The sequence below is a fragment of the Oncorhynchus keta genome, chromosome 19 (assembly GCF_023373465.1).
Source record: "Oncorhynchus keta strain PuntledgeMale-10-30-2019 chromosome 19, Oket_V2, whole genome shotgun sequence".
Taxonomy (NCBI): domain Eukaryota; kingdom Metazoa; phylum Chordata; class Actinopteri; order Salmoniformes; family Salmonidae; genus Oncorhynchus; species Oncorhynchus keta.
In genome coordinates, this window is record NC_068439.1 from 7,903,437 (window position 1) to 7,921,352 (window position 17,916).

At 40.6% G+C, this 17,916-nt stretch overlaps 1 long non-coding RNA gene across 1 annotated transcript; it reads right to left on the reverse strand.

Moving 5' to 3' along the window:
• Positions 1-523: 523 nt before the first annotated feature.
• LOC127909174 (uncharacterized) lies at positions 524-1,200 on the reverse strand. Its single transcript, XR_008070049.1, has 3 exons — positions 1,124-1,200; positions 897-1,010; positions 524-670 (listed from the first exon to the last, which is right to left on the reverse strand). It is a non-coding gene; the product is annotated as an uncharacterized LOC127909174 (long non-coding RNA).
• Positions 1,201-17,916: the final 16,716 nt, after the last annotated feature.

Sequence of the window (17,916 nt, forward strand, 5' to 3'; positions counted from 1 at the left end):
ATAACACATACCACTGCGTAGGTTACCTCATTAGCTCGATTTAATATATTGTATGGGATTTGGGAGTAGCCTCGACCAGGAGTCGATACTGGGTCCAGGGACTGTCAACCAAACAGCCGTTATGCTGTTATCCCGATAACCCGACGCCGATCAACCTCATCAAGGGGTCAAAGTCACTGCAATATCTACTGTAACTTTAGCCAAGTAGCCTGACCTGCAATATCTACTGTAACTTTAGCCAAGTAGCCTGACCTGCAATATCTACTGTAACTTTAGCCAAGTAGCCTGACCTGCAATATCTACTGTAACTTTAGCCAAGTAGCCTGACCTGCAATATCTACTGTAACTTTAGCCAAGTAGCCTGACCTGCAATATCTACTGTAACTTTAGCCAAGTAGCCTGACCTGCAATATCTACTGTAACTTTAGCCAAGTAGCCTGACCTGCAATATCTACTGTAACTTTAGCCAAGTAGCCTGACCTGCAATATCTACTGTAACTTTAGCCAAGTAGCCTGACCTGCAATATCTACTGTAACTTTAGCCAAGTAGCCTGACCTGCAATATCTACTGTAACTTTAGCCAAGTAGCCTGACCTGCAATATCTACTGTAACTTTAGCCAAGTAGCCTGACCTGCAATATCTACTGTAACTTTAGCCAAGTAGCCTGACCTGCAATTTCTACAGTAACTTTTTCTAAGTCGCTGACTGGCAGTATCTACTGTAACTTTAGCCAAGTAGCCTGACCTGCAATATCTACTGTAACTTTAGCCAAGTAGCCTGACCTGCAATTTCTACAGTAACTTTTTCTAAGTCGCTGACTGGCAGTATCTACTGTAACTTTAGCCAAGTAGCCTGACCTGCAATTTCTACAGTAACTTTAGCCAAGTAGCCTGACCTGCAATATCTACTGTAACTTTAGCCAAGTAGCCTGACCTGCAATATCTACTGTAACTTTAGCCAAGTAGCCTGACCTGCAATATCTACTGTAACTTTAGCCAAGTAGCCTGACCTGCAACTTCTACAGTAACTTTTTCTAAGTCGCTGACTGGCAGTATCTACAGTAACTTTAGCCAAGTAGCCTGACCTGCAACTTCTACAGTAACTTTAGCCAAGTAGCCTGACCTGCAATATCTACTGTAACTTTAGCCAAGTAGCCTGACCTGCAATTTCTACAGTAACTTTAGCCAAGTAGCCTGACCCTTTCGGTTAGGGAGGTTATAAAGTCAGCGGTCGTATACATAACATTAGTTGTTATGACACCTCTTATGCGTTATGTAGACCGGATGATAAGAGGAGCGTAAAGTAGTGTTACCCTGTTGTTTATAGCAGTGCAATAACGACAGATTAGGGTTGCTACGGTAACTTTCCCCCCCAAACTCCCCAGGTTTTTCGAGTAATCCTGGTTTGGGAACATTCCTGAAACTTTAGGAGAGCATAAGCTGTAATTCCGAGAATTCTGCAACCAGGCTTTTCTGTAAAACCAGGGAATGTTAGGAAAGTTACTGTTACCCTACTACAGACCCAGTCCGAGGGGGGTTGGGTTGCCGCTACTACACACATTCTAAGGCCCGCTATAGGACCAGGATTAAATGGAGAATAAGATGATCCTAGATCAAGTTACCCACTGACACTGATATCAAGTCAATTATGTGTCCCTTCGCCATAATGTTTAATGGAAGGTAGTCTGATCCTATACTAAACAAAAATATAAACGCAACTTGCAAACAATTTGTAAACGTTTATACTGAGATACAGTTTATAGAAGGACATCTGTCAATAGGCCCTAATCTATGGATTTCGGCAGGGGAGCAGCCACTGGTGGGCCTGGGACGGTCAGCCAATCAGAAAAGAGCTTTACAGAAATACTCCTGAGTACCCACCCTTCTCAGACGATCCCTCAGGTGAAGAAGCCGGATGTGGGAGGTCCTTAGCTGACATGGTTACATGTGGTCTGCGGTTGTGAGGCCGGTTGGACGTACTGCCAAATTCTCTACAACAACGTTGGAGGCAGCTTATGGTAGAGAAATTAACGTTCAATTCTCTGACAACAGCTCTGGTGGACATTCCTGCAGTCAGCATGCCAATTCCACGCTCCCTCAAACTTGAGACATCTGTGTTAAATTACACATTTTAGATTGGCCTTTTATTGTCCCCCAGCACAAGGTGCACCTGTGTAATGATCATGCTGTTTAATCAGCTTCTTGATATGTCACACCTGTCAGATGGATCGATTATCTTGGCAAAGGAGAAATGCTCACTAACAGGGATGTAAACAAATTTGTGCAGACAACTTGAGAGAGAAATAAGCTTTTTTGAGCATCTGGAACATTTCTGGGATATTTTATTTCAGCTCTTCAAACATGGGACCAACACTTCACGTGTTGCGTTCATATTCTAGTTAAGTATAGATCTTCACGTGTTGCGTTCATATTCTAGTTAAGTATAGATCTGTATTTAAGGGGCTCTCCGTACGGACGGACCCTTGAAGCTCTTCTTTTCTGTTTGCTTTTACCTGTCAACAAATAAATAAATTAAAAGAAAACAACATATAAACAAGCTTTTAGTGTTTTGGTTCCATCAGTCTGACCACGTAAAGTCATTTTTTAAAAAGTACAGTGTCTATGTATGCAGTACAGTGCAATTCCAGTGTAGGTTTACATAGTTCTCGTATATCTATCTGCCAGTAATAACTCATGAAGCTGCATCAAGCCTGTGATTCCTCATTTTCACCACAAGGGGGGGGGGGTACCGTGTAGTCATTCATTGTATGGCTGACATTAAAAGTTACCTTGTTATTCTGACATCCCCAGACCTAAGGCAATGAGCAGTATGGCTGGTGGTATTGTCATGCTGGAGGGTCATGTCAGGATGAGCCTGTAGGAAGGGTACCACATGAGGGAGGAGGACGGACGTCTTCCCTGTAACGCACAGCGTTGAGATTGCCTGCAATGACAACAAGCTCAGTCCAATGATGCTGTGACACACTGCCCCAGACCATGATGGGCCCTCCACCTCCAAATCGATCCCTCTCCAGAGTACAGGCCACGGTGTAACGCTCATTCCTTCGACGATAAACACGAATCCGACCATCACCCCTGGTGAGGCAAAACTGCGACTTGTCAGTGATGAGCACTTTTTGCCTGCCAGTCCTGCGACGGTTGGTTCGTGCGACGCTATTGCCGGAGATGTCTGGTGAGGACCTGACTTACAACAGGCCTACAAGTCATCAGACCAGCCTCTCTCAGCCTATTGCGGAAAGTCAGAATTATCTTTGAAAGACGGGGTTCTGAAAAAGGGATGTTTTATTTTTTTGCTGAGTTTAGTCTTGACAACTTTCTTTTGTCATTCTTGTTGGCACCAAAAGTTTAAAAAGTGTTGATAGGGGTTAGAATGCGGTCGGACCATAAGGTATTTGGCATATATATTACTCTTACTGAATTCCGACATGGGTGAGGATATTGGATATTTAATCAAAAGCCTATTGGATGATAACTTGTTTTAACTAGGATAGAGGAATTTACAACTGCATTTTGGGGGAAATAACAGGTACAGCAAATCCCCTTATTGTATAGGACACTTTTAAATGTGTCTTTAGAGGCCATGCAGTTCTGTACTCATCTCTACAACAAAAGCAATTTAGGTCAAAAGAGTCCATACTAAATCAAATCAAAATCAAATTTTATTTGTCACATACACATGGTTAGCAGATGTTAATGCGAGTGTAGCGAAATGCTTGTGACAAAAGAGTCCATACTAACAAGAGTCCATACTAACAAAAGAGTCCATACTAACAAAAGAGTCCATACTAACAAAAGAGTCCATACTAACAAAAGAGTCCATACTAACAAGAGTCCATACTAACAAGAGAGTCCATACTAACAAAAGAGTCCATACTAACAAAAGAGTCCATACTAACAAAAGAGTCCATACTAACAAGAGTCCATACTAACAAAAGAGTCCATACTAACAAAAGAGTCCATACTAACAAAAGAGTCCATACTAACAAAAGAGTCCATACTAACAAGAGTCCATACTAACAAGAGTCCATACTAACAAGAGAGTCCATACTAACAAAAGAGTCCATACTAACAAAAGAGTCCATACTAACAAGAGAGTCCATACTAACAAAAGAGTCCATACTAACAAGAGAGTCCATACTAACAAGAGAGTCCATACTAACAAAAGAGTCCATACTAACAAAAGAGTCCATACTAACAAAAGAGTCCATACTAACAAGAGAGTCCATACTAACAAAAGAGTCCATACTAACAAAAGAGTCCATACTAACAAAAGAGTCCATACTAACAAGAGTCCATACTAACAAGAGTCCATACTAACGAGAGTTCATACTAACAAAAGAGTCCATACTAACAAAAGAGTCCATACTAACAAAAGAGTCCATACTAACAAAAGAGTCCATACTAACAAAAGAGTCCATACTAACAAAAGAGTCCATACTAACAAAAGAGTCCATACTAACAAGAGAGTCCATACTAACAAAAGAGTCCATACTAACAAGAGTCCATACTAACAAGAGTCCATACTAACAAGAGTCCATACTAACAAAAGAGTCCATACTAACAAAAGAGTCCATACTAACAAGAGTCCATACTAACAAGAGTCCATACTAACAAGAGTCCATACTAACACAAGAGTCCATACTAATAAAAGAGTCCATACTAACAAAGGAAATAGAAGGTCTAACAGAACAGATAGATGGCAATAAAAACTTTGAAGTGTAAAATATTATTAAAAAATGAAGCAATCTGGATGGAATATGGGGAAAAATAACAGCCGTACAGACAGACTCATGTGAAGGCCAAATTGTAGATGGATGCTGACCTTCTAGGCAGAGTTGCAAAGAAAAAGCCACATCTCAGACTGGCCAAGAAAAAGAAAAGATTATGATGGGCAAAAGAACACAGACACTGGATAAGTCGCTCTGGATAAGAGCGTCTGCTAAATGACTTAAATGTAAATGTAGAAGGCCAGCATGTTAAAAAAAAATCCAGAAAAATGCATTCAATCATTTTTTATTCTTCAACATAGAAATGCTACCAAAAATAATTTCCTGAACCTTTTTTTTTTTTACAAAGGACGGAGTCACCCGTTATTCACAAAATTGTATTTTGAAAAGAGGAAGCAAAAGTACTTTAAGGAAATGTTTTTGTTTCAGTCTCCTCCATCTCCTCTTAACTTAGGGAGGCTGCGAATTTTCGCAGCTTTTTGTTAAAAATCACGCAACATTTCAGCGCCCTGCTACTCATGCCAGGAATATAGTATATGCATATGATTAGTATGTGTGGATAGAAAACACTCAGACGTTTCTAAAACTGGTTAAATCACGGCTGTGACTATAACAGAACGTGCGTTTCATCGAAAAGTGCAGGAAAATCTGATCACTGAAAATGGAAAAATATATCCATGCGCCACTTCAACCAATTGTTAAAAGTGACCCACATTAAATGGGGCCGAGGTTGCAATACCTACAGCTTCCACACGATGTCAACAGTCTTGTCATTTGCCTAGGCTTTGTTTCTTGGTCAAACGAAGAAGAGACAGCCCATTTCTTCAGGTCTCCGACCGGATATTTTGGTTGAGATTTACCCGGACATTATTTCCAGACGTACAGCTATAGAATATACATCGCCTCGTGATCAATTTGATCGCTTATTAACGTTTACTAATACCTAAAGTTGCATTACAAAAGTATTTCGAAGTGTTTTGTGAAAGTTTATCGTGGACTTTTTTAATTTAAAAAAATGACGTTACGTTATAAAACGCTATTTTTTTCGTTGATCACACAGTCTTCATAGATCGATATCTAGGCTATATATGGACCGATTTAATCGGAAAAAAGAACCAAAAAGGTGTTTATGGAACATCTAGGAGTGCCAAGAAAGATGCTTGTCAAAGGTAATGAATGTTTTATATTTTATTTCTGCGTTTTGGGTAGCGCCGGCTACCGCAAAATCTGTCGTTTTAGATGAAGTTCCAGTACTTTGTGGTGCATGCTATCAGGTAATAGCTTCTCATGCTTTCGCCGAAAAGCATTTTACAAATCTGACTCGGTAGCTAGATTCACAACGAGTGTAGCTTTAATTCAGTACCTTCTATGTGTATTTTAATGAAGGTTTGAGTTTTATCAAAAACTATACGTGGCACACTTGAAATTTCCGCTGATTTGATCCCCACAGCGGGAGCAGCGGGAGCACGTCCCTAACAAGTTTTAACCAAAGAGAACTGTGTTAAATCAACAGCAGTATAGAAAGACCCATGTGAAAGCCAACTTGCATAGGACGAACTTCTGGATGCAATTAAAGCCTTTAAGTCCGGGAAATCTCCAGGGCTGGATGGCGGTACAGTGGAGGTATACTAAACCTTTTTTAATATACTCAGAGGACTGGATGGTGGTACAGTGGAGGTATACTAAACCTTTTTTAATATACTCAGAGGACTGGATGGCTGTACAGTGGAGGTATACTAAACCTTTTATAATATACTCAGAGGACTAGATGGTGGTACAGTGGAGGTATACTAAACCTTTTAATATACTCAGAGGACTAGATGGCTGTACAGTGGAGGTATACTAAACCTTTTATAATATACTCAGAAGACTGGATGGTGGTACAGTGGAGGTATACTAAACCTTTTTTAATATACTCAGAGGACTGGATGGCTGTACAGTGGAGGTATACTAAACCTTTTTTAATATACTCAGAGGACTGGATGGCTGTACAGTGGAGGTATACTAAACCTTTTAATATACTCAGAGGACTGGATGGCGGTACAGTGGAGGTATACTAAACCTTTTTTAATATACTCAGAGGACTGGATGGCTGTACAGTGGAGGTATACTAAACCTTTTAATATACTCAGAGGGCTGGATGGCGGTACAGTGGAGGTATACTAAACCTTTTTTAATATACTCAGAGGACTGGATGGCTGTACAGTGGAGGTATACTAAACCTTTTAATATACTCAGAGGACTAGATGGTGGTACAGTGGAGGTATACTAAACCTTTTTTAATATACTCAGAGGACTGGATGGCTGTACAGTGGAGGTATACTAAACCTTTTAATATACTCAGAGGACTGGATGGCGGTACAGTGGAGGTATACTAAACCTTTTTAATATACTCAGAGGACTAGATGGTGGTACAGTGGAGGTATACTAAACCTTTTAATATACTCAGAGGACTAGATGGTGGTACAGTGGAGGTATACTAAACCTTTTAATATACTCAGAGGACTAGATGGTGGTACAGTGGAGGTATACTAAACCTTTTAATATACTCAGAGGACTAGATGGTGGTACAGTGGAGGTATACTAAACCTTTTAATATACTCAGAGGACTAGATGGTGGTACAGTGGAGGTATACTAAACCTTTTAATATACTCAGAGGACTAGATGGTGGTACAGTGGAGGTATACTAAACCTTTTTTAATATACTCAGAGGACTGGATGGCTGTACAGTGGAGGTATACTAAACCTTTTAATATACTCAGAGGACTAGATGGTGGTACAGTGGAGGTATACTAAACCTTTTTTAATATACTCAGAGGACTGGATGGTGGTACAGTGGAGGTATACTAAACCTTTTAATATACTCAGAGGACTAGATGGTGGTACAGTGGAGGTATACTAAACCTTTTATAATATACTCAGATGATTGGATGGCGGTACAGTGGAGGTATACTAAACCTTTTATAATATACTCAGATGATTGGATGGCGGTACAGTGGAGGTATACTAAACCTTTTTTAATATACTAAATGTGTTAACCAGGGATGTTCCGATATGATGTTTTTGGTCGATACCGATATCCAATATTTTCCTTGTCCCCCCCCAAAAAAAAAAAAACAATACCGATAAACACATTTTACATTTTAGCTACCTTTTAAGCATTCTAGTAAAAATAAAATAGTTAAATAGTTCCAGAATGTATCACATCTGGTTGTGACTGGGAGTCCCATAGTGCGGCGCACAATTGGCCCAGTGTCGTCCGGGTTTGGCCGGGGTAGGCCGTCCTTGTAAATAAGAATTTGTTCTTAACTGACTTGCCTATTTAAATAAAGGTTACACCCACCACACTGACTAAACAGTTATTTTGTTAGGCCTTTACTTATGTCCCCATTACCACTAAAACATCAAAACCTATTTCTTTCACTTACTTACTGTGATGTTTTGTTCATTTGTTCAGTCGTTTCATTCTCAACCAGAATTTCTATGGAACGCCATTTGGATCGTTGCTATGGAACGCAGTTTGGGTCTTTGCTATGAAACGCCGTTTGGGTTGTTGCTATGGAACGCCATTTGGATCGTTGCTATGGAACGCCGTTTGGATCGTTGCTATGGAACGCCGTTTGGATCGTTGCTATGGAACGCCGTTTGGATCGTTGCTATGGAACGCCGTTTGGATCGTTGCTATGGAACGCCATTTGGATCGTTGCTATGGAACGCAGTTTGGGTCGTTGCTATGAAACGCCGTTTGGGTTGTTGCTATGGAACGCCGTTTGGGTTGTTGCTATGGAACGCCATTTGGGGTCGTTGCTATGGAACGCCATTTGGGGTCGTTGCTATGGAACGCCGTTTGGGGTCGTTGCTATGGAACGCCGTTTGGGTCGTTGCTATGGAACGCCGTTTGGGTCTTTGCGTGTCAAAAGATATACTATTTGACGTGTCAATGAAGCTTGTTGACCAATCAGGACCTGAATATGACTGCACGTCACATAATAATTGTTTTAATAGTTTTAATACATTGATTATCACTCGTATTTCATATGTCACAACGATTCATCGATACGTATGCTATGATGCTATGATGCTGTATGCTATGATGCTATGATGCTGTATGCTATGATGCTGTATGCTATGATGCTGTATGCTATGATGCTGGTAAAGTTGTCTCTCGCACCTACAGTGCTGGTCATTTTTTTTTTAAAGCTAGCGCATGGATGCAAATAATGTTCTTTCCCAAAAACATCTGTTTCAGTAGATATCGTTAGCTAGCTAACTATAAAGCTAGGTGTCATCAACTAAAATAATTATTAATAATAATTTATACGACAGTTCTTATTTGATTAATGATGGTCGGACCCATCTATGTGAAGCTAGCCACAATAACGATTAGCCACAATAGTGGGCTTTGCAGCTAGCCCTCAAAATAAAAGTATGCCATTGACAGTGATGCAAATGAATACAAATAGTAGAATTATGCCATAATTTAATAGATAGTTTCCTACCTTCACCACCTGGGCGGCGACCCGTCTTGAAGTCCATGACCCAATTGCACAGGGCAGGGTCGAGACCCAGGGTCTCAAGCTTAATGATGAGTCTGGAGGGTACTATGGTGTTGAATGCCAAGCTGTAGTCAATGAACAGCATTCTTACATAGGTATTCCTCTTGTCCAGATGGGATAGGGCAGTGTGATGGCGATTGCATCGTCTGTGGACCTATTGGGGCGGTAAGCAAATTGAAGTGGGTCTAGGGTGACAGGTAGGGTGTAGGTGATATGGTCCTTGACTAGTCTCTCAAAGCACTTTATGATGACAGAAGTGAGTGCTACGGGGCGGGCGATAGTCATTTAGTTCAGGTGTTTACGGACATATTCAATCAATCCCTATCCCAAACTGGGATAGGGATTGTTTTAGTGGTAATCCCGACCCTGAGGACGTCAGGGTCGGGATGCCGTCTGGGTCGGCAGCCTTACGAAGGTTAACACTTTTAAATATTTTACTCACATCGGCCACGGAGAAGGAGAGCCCACAGTCTTTAGTAGTGGGCCGTATCGGTGGCACTGTATTATCCTCAAAGAAGGTGTTTAGTTTGTCTGGAACCAAGACGTTGATGTCCACGAAGGGGCTGGTTTTCTGTTTGTAATCCGTGATTGTCTGTAGATCTTGCCACATACGTCTCGTGTTTGAGCAGTTGAATATCAAGTCCACTTTGTCTCTATACTGACGATTTGCCTGTTGGATTGCCTTACGGAGGGAATAACTACACTGTTTGTATTTGGCCATATTCCCAGTCGCTTTACCATGATTAAATGCGATGGAACGTGCTTTCAGTTTAGAGCGAATGCTGCTATCCATCCACGGTTTCTGGTTAGGGAAGGTTTTAATAGTAACAGCGGGCACAACAATCTCCAATGCATTTCCTTACAAATGTCCTCAACGGGTCAGCGTATATGTCAGTCCACATGATCGAAACAATCTTGAAGCATAGAATCCGATTGGTCAAACCAGCGTTGGATAGACCTAAGGACGTGCGCTTCCTGTTTTAGGTTCTGCCTACAGGAAGGGAGCAACAAGATGGAGTCATGGTCAGATTTGCCAAAAGGAGGGCGGGGGAGGGCCTTGTATGCATTGCGGAAGTTAGAGTTTCAATGGTCGAGCGTGTTACTCGCTCGTGTACTGCATTCCATATGCAGTACACGAGTGAATAGAATTTAGGTAGCCTTGTTCTCAAATTAGCTTTGTTAAAATCCCCAGCTATAATAAATGCAGCATCAGGATATATGCTTTCCAGTTTGCAAAAAGTCCAGTGAAGTTCCTTGAGGGCTATCTTTGTATCAGCTTGAAGGGGGATATACACGGCTGTGACGATAACCGAGGAGAGTTATTTTGGGAGATAATACGTTCGGCATTTGATTGTGAGGAATTCTAGGTCAGGGTGAACAAAAGGTCTTGAGTTCCTGTATGTTGTTACGATTACACCATGAGTCATTAATCATGAAAAATACACCCCTGCCCTTCGTCTTACCAGAGAGATGTTTATTCCTGTCGGCGTGATGCACTGAAAATCCCGTGGGCTGTACCGACTCCAACAGCATGTCCCCAGCTAGCCATGTTTCCGTGAAACAGAGTATGTTACAATCCCGGATATCTCTTCGGAAAGCAACTCTTGCCCTGAATTCGTTGACTTTGTTAACTAGGAACTGGACATTAGCGAGTAATATACTCGGAAGCGGTTGGTGGTGTGCATGCTTCCAAAGCGTCACTAGAAGACCGCTCAGGCTCCCTCTCCTCCGGCGGCGTTGTTTTGGGTGGGCTTCTGGAATCAGTTCAAATGCCCTGGGAGAGGCAGACAAAGGATCCGCTTTGGAAAAGCCGTATTCCTGGTCGTAGTGCTGGTAAGTTGTCGTCTCTCTGATATCCAATAGTTCTTCCCGGCTGTATGTAACAACACTTAAGGTTTTTTGGTCTGACGATGTAAGAAATAATACATTAAAAAAAACTAAATACTGCACAGTTTCCTAAGGACGAGAAGCGAAACTGCCATCTCTATCAACACCATCTTGTTAACTCTGAGGAAAAAATATCTTGGGTATTGAGTAGACTGATACTCCATTTCATTGATCCCCAATCCTTATGTAAAGCTTTACAGTGCAACATGAATGTCAATACACACAATAGGCTGACTGGGGAGGTGATTTCACTCAGTCACAGTCTCGTGATAAGAGCTACAATGCTAATATTTGCGTAAACGCTTCACAGTTGTGTTCTGTGGGTGTCACCAAGTAGATTGATACCCCATTTCATTGATTCACATTCCAACCTTGTTTAACAGTATCTAGTCTAAATATGGCAAGATTCCACAAATGTTAACCTTCTGCATCACGTTCAAAGAGGTACTTTTATTTTGAAGGCAAACAGCAAATTCCACTATTGTGCCTAATCCTTATTGTGGCTAGCTTCACAACACATGACCATGTCCGGTTGACCCTCACTAGCCAGATGAAGCTAGCTGGCTGCTTATAATGTTAGCTTTGGGCAACAGGGTTAAGTAGCTGGTCTAGTGGAAATTTCCTGTATTACCAAATCACAAGAGAGCAAACCACGCACAAGACAGAGTTATCACAAAGTCCCTCTTTAATTATGAGCTCCATCACAACCCTGTGACTCTCAGATCAATTCAGTGTCTATGAATGAATTCTCTGAGAGTGCTTACCCATTGGAACTGAGATCCTTTATAGCAAAGACACACATAGCCAGACAGCATTGGCTATGAATTATCGTTCAGCTTTGGTCTCCTAAACTATGTTCTTATCTTGCTCTTGGTACCACTCAGAACCAAAAACACTACCTCTTCCAATGGCATATATCAAATACACCCCCTCCTGGACAAGATCACAGAGAGACAGTGACTGGCACACAGACATTGTGGAGCCACCTATCTGGTTCCCCATTTATCACACCATCCCTTCACATGATTAAGGAATAGTTTACAGACACATTCACAGATAAGACTAACCTTTCCCCTCTCTGGGGCCCAATGTAACTTAGCCCTAGCAGGAAAGGGATAACTGCAAACAGTATTATCCAAAAGAAGACATTCTAATGACAAATATCTCACATAAGCATGCAATAAAATGAATAAAACATCTTATTTATAAATGTTACCTAAAGAATTCTGATTCTGCCACGACACTGGCTAGCTATTTATTTTATGTTAAGTAGCTGGCTGCTTATAATGTTAGCTTTGGGCAACAGGGTTAAGTAGCTGGCTGCTTATAACGTTAGCTTTGGTCAACAGGGTTAAGTAGCTGGCTGCTTATAACGTTAGCTTTGGGCAACAGGGTTAAGTAGCTGGCTGCTTATAATGTTAGCTTTGGGCAACAGGGTTAAGTAGCTGGCTGCTTATAACGTTAGCTTTGGGCAACAGGGTTAAGTAGCTGGCTGCTTATAACGTTAGCTTTGGGCAACAGGGTTAAGTAGCTGGCTGCTTATAACGTTAGCTTTGGGCAACAGGGTTAAGTAGCTGGCTGCTTATAGCGTTGGTCAACAGGGTTAAGTAGCTGGCTGCTTATAACGTTAGCTTTGGTCAACAGGGTTAAGTAGCTGGCTGCTTATAGCGTTGGTCAACAGGGTTAGGTAGCTGGCTGCTTATAATGTTAGCTTTGGGCAACAGGGTTAAGTAGCTGGCTGCTTATAACGTTAGCTTTGGGCAACAGGGTTAAGTAGCTGGCTGCTTATAACGTTAGCTTTGGGCAACAGGGTTAAGTAGCTGGCTGCTTATAATGTTAGCTTTGGGCAACAGAGTTTAGTAGCTGGCTGCTTATAATGTTAGCTTTGGTCAACAGGTTTAAGTAGCTGGCTGCTTATAATGTTAGCTTTGGTCAACAGGTTTAAGTAGCTGGCTGCTTATAATGTTAGCTTTGGGCAACAGAGTTTAGTAGCTGGCTGCTTATAATGTTAGCTTTGGTCAACAGGTTTAAGTAGCTGGCTGCTTATAATGTTAGCTTTGGGCAACAGAGTTTAGTAGCTGGCTGCTTATAATGTTAGCTTTGGTCAACAGGGTTAAGTAGCTGGCTAGCTATTTATTTTCATGAACTGAAGTTCAATTTCAATAGGAGAACAACAACAAGTAGTAACCTAGCTAATACTTACTCACAAGGACTCCTAAAACATTGCTAAGAATAATGAAAATGACTGCAGTTTCTACTGGTCGTTGTTTCCACGCGGTATTGTAAACACATCGTTCGTGGCCGGTGATTGCTTGTTTGCAGACTTTTTTTTGTACAGCTTTGACAGTGCTACTGATAGTAGCGGTGGCGCTTGGCTTGCAAATTCAGAACACACAACATTCTATAATAGAACTGTGTAATTTGACGTTTCAAATTGAAAGCTTATTTAACACGTCAAATTGTGTTATTGTCAAATAGTGTTATTTTTTGACCCAAACGGCATCCCATAGTATGTCGTGAAACTAATAGCAGTGATGCTATTACTGTGTGTCGTGTCTCTGGCTATCATTAAATGTGAAGACTGTTATTTTATCAAATCAATTCTCTGTAATTATTATTACGTGATTAAACTAATCATGTGCATTTTATTAACTAGGAAGTCGGGGCACCACGGAAAATCTTCAGATTACAAAGTTATAATTGTCTGAATATAACTCTTCAGATATTTTAATATCTGATCAATTAGTCTTCTAATTAATTATGTATTCTTTACCTCACCTCAGTGTTATGCAGGTGAGTGAGGACCCAAAAGCGGTTTAACAGAAACAGAGTCTTTTAATGTTCAAACACAGGGAAAACATAAATCCTCTTCAGATGTATCGGTTGACTAGTCCCCTTCTAGCAGTAGAGGAGAATAGCAGGGCTAGCGGCAACTGACTGCAGGTCCCTCCGGGTAGGCGCGGGCCGTAGAGGACAGAGGCAGCTGATCAAACGCAGCATCTAATGCAGAGGCAGATTACGACAGGACAGAACAAGGGCGAAGCAAACGAGAATCCGACAAAGACAGGAGCAGAAACAGAGAGAGAAATAGAGACCTAATCAGAGGGAAAAGAGGGAACAGGTGTGAGAGAGTAAACAAGGTCGTTAGAGGAGAATGAGGGACAGCTGGGAGAAGGAAAGGGACCATAGAGAAAGAGAGAGATAGAGGGAGAGAAGGTAACCTAAAACGACCAGCAGGGGGAAACGAAGAGAAGAGAAAGAACAGGAACAAGACATAACATGACAATACATGACACTCAGTCTCATTTCAAACATCTGAGAGTTGTCTGTGCTTACGGGGACGTGGCCACTGACTAGTTTACAGGGAATACAATTCTCTTCAAATTAAAGTTTAACATTATGTTACGTCAGTTCACAAATAGTTTCATGTTTACTCATTCATTTTATACAATAATTAGATGCAAACCCCATAATTGTGAAATGTACACGTTCAGAGATCTAGTCCTTTATGAGGTCACGACATTAAACACACTCAACATAACTGTCACGGTTTTCATGTGATGAAGGAGAGTCGGACCAAACTGCAGCGTGTATATTGCGATCCATGTTTAATCACACAACGTAACACGAATCCAAAACACAAACTCTACAAAACAATAAACGTAGTGAAAACCGAAACAGCCTTAACTGGTGCAAACTAACACAGACTAAGGACATCAAGACACTCAGGACAATCACCCACAATACAACCAAAGAATATGGCTGCCTAAATATGGTTCCCAATCAGAGACAACGATAAACACCTGCCTCTGATTGAGAACCACTTCAGACAGCCATAGACTTTCCTAGAACACCCCACTAAGCTACAATCCCACAAAGCTACACACCACATACAAAAACCCATGTCACACCCTGGCCTGACCAAATACATGAAGAAAAACACAAAATACTTCGACCAGGGCGTGACAATAACTGTTCCTTAACAGACCATTCAGATATTGAGAGAGAGTGAGAGAGAGAGGGGGAGGGAAGCCACGATCTACACCTTGAAAGGGCCCCGTCGTGACATGTGTAACTGTGGTAGGGCAACATCTGAAAAAATAGAGCACCTAGCATGTACCGCTGGTCGACCATGTCGCGATCGCCAACATCACCCACGACAGAGAACAGTTGATTATCAAAGGACAATGAATTCCATTATCTTGGGGTAAATGGATCACCTTTTGAGTTGTCTCGCTGAAATGTTCTTACTCTTTTAAATGACTACTCAACTTGTTGACTGCTCGATCCACACAGCAGACATTGTGGGCTAAGTTAGGAATGCTGTGTTGCACGTCTAGAGCAAAGTTTGCCACTGGGTCATTAAGTCATGTACATTATATAGGTATGCACGTCATCTACCTACGTTATATAGGTATGTACCTCATCTACCTACGTTATATAGGTATGTACCTCATCTACCTACGTTATATAGGTATGTACCTCATCTACCTACGTTATATAGGTATGTACCTCATCTACCTACGTTATATAGGTATGTACCTCATCTACCTACGTTATACAGGTATGCACGTCAGCTGTGTGTGTGTATATATATATATATTATATGTATATATAAATGTATATATAAATATATACATAATATGTATATATACATATATATAATATGTATATATATATATATATATAATATGAATATATATATATATTATATGTATATATATGTGTATATATAATATATATATTATATGTATGTATATATATATATATGATATAATAATATTATGTGTGTGTATATATATATATAAACACATATTATACATGTATGTGTGTGTGTATATATATATTTGCAAAAAATATATGGGGTATTGGAAGTGATGCAGGCAATTACATTGATGGAAGCTACAGTCTATTGTAACCTGTCTGTCTAGATCACTTTTGTCTGGCTAAAGCCAAGTCAGACACTCAATACTGTTGTTTTGTTGACCTCAGGCTTGACTCCTTGTATTACATTGTCTGGTTTCACACAGGTTGTGACAGTAAAAGGACCTGTAAACAAGACTGAAACAAAAACCATCCAGTGGTCTAGTTACAGTTATGACATAAATCGTCTTGAAAAGCCGATTAGTAGGAATGTCTCACCCCATGTTAAAGAATGGCCTTTTTTTCCCCTTTATTCAGATTACAACCTCTCACTTTCGGTTATTTGAAAATAAAAATAATCTCCAAAATATTGCTATTTTTCAAACAAGCCATAGAAGTATGAGACATTCTTACTAATCGGCTTTGATTGACATGTCAGTTTAATCCAACACAAACTAATATAAACTCAAATATACAAATTGATTAAATATTTAAAACAATTTAAATAAAAAGAAATAGGACAGGTGGAGTTAGTTCTCAACACAACAATAAAAGATGGAAATGTCTGCTCCACTCAAAATTGGTACCAATTTATTGCAGCATTGCGGCAAAAATGGAAGAGGAAAGTGGAAGGATGGGAAAAGGTAAGGGACTTTACTTTCGGCATTAAAGAATAAAATTGGCTAATTGGATAATTGCAATAAATAAACATTTCAATTTCAATTAAGGACCAAAAACATTGACAGTATCAGTTCATAAACCATGTGCCATGGAATTTGCGCATTGAACATTTCTTCCCAACAATTTTGCAAATCCATATTGCACATATGGATTTGCAAAATTGTTGGGAAGAAATTTTCAATGCGCGAATTCCATGGCACATGGTTTATGAACTGATACACAAATGCTGGATTCAAAAACTTAAAGAGTTTTTCCAATTTGAATTATTATACAAAATTCTTGTAACCAATGGAATGTTATTTATATGGGGGATACAACCATCCCAGCTCTGAAGATTTTTATGCGAAGATTAGATTATGAGATCATTTGTTTTTGTACTGTCCATATGAAGCTTGTTTTTAGTCTCGGGTACAGGGATGGCTGTAGAATTGCAATATTTACCTGGAGCTAGCTCTGCAAATAGCCTTGCTGGGTGATTTGAAAAGTTATAGTCAATTGAAATAATAGTATAATACTCTTAGCAAAAATATTTATCTTTAATTTACAATATGTAGAAAGTTTGAATATAGAACAGTTCAGAACTTTTGTGAAACATCACAGCACAGTTTATAAATATACGGCAAATAGGAATCAAAACTGGATGGTGTTCAGAGATAGATGGGAGGGGTTGAGTGGAGCTGAAGGACTGGATGGTGTTCAGAAATAGATGGGAGGGTTTGAGTGGAGCTGAAGGACTGGATGGTGTTCAGAGATAGATGGGAGGGGTTGAGTGGAGCTGAAGGACTGGATGGTGTTCAGAGATAGATGGGATAGATGAAGGGGATGGTGTTCAGAGATAGATGGGAGGGTTGAGTGGAGCTGAAGGACTGGATGGTGTTGAAGGACTGGATGGTGTTGAGAGATAGATGGGAGAGATAGATGGGAGGGTTGAGTGGAGCTGAAGGACTGGATGGTGTTCAGAGATAGATGGGAGGGGTTGAGTGGAGCTGAAGGACTGGATGGTGTAGATGGGAGGGGTTGAGTGGAGCTAGATGGGATGGGAGGGGTTGAGTGGAGCTGAAGGACTGGATGGTGTTCAGAGATAGATGGGAGGGGTTGAGGAGCTGAAGGACTGGATGGTGTTCAGAGATAGATGGGATAGTGGAGCTGAAGGACTGGATGGTGTTCAGAGATAGATGGG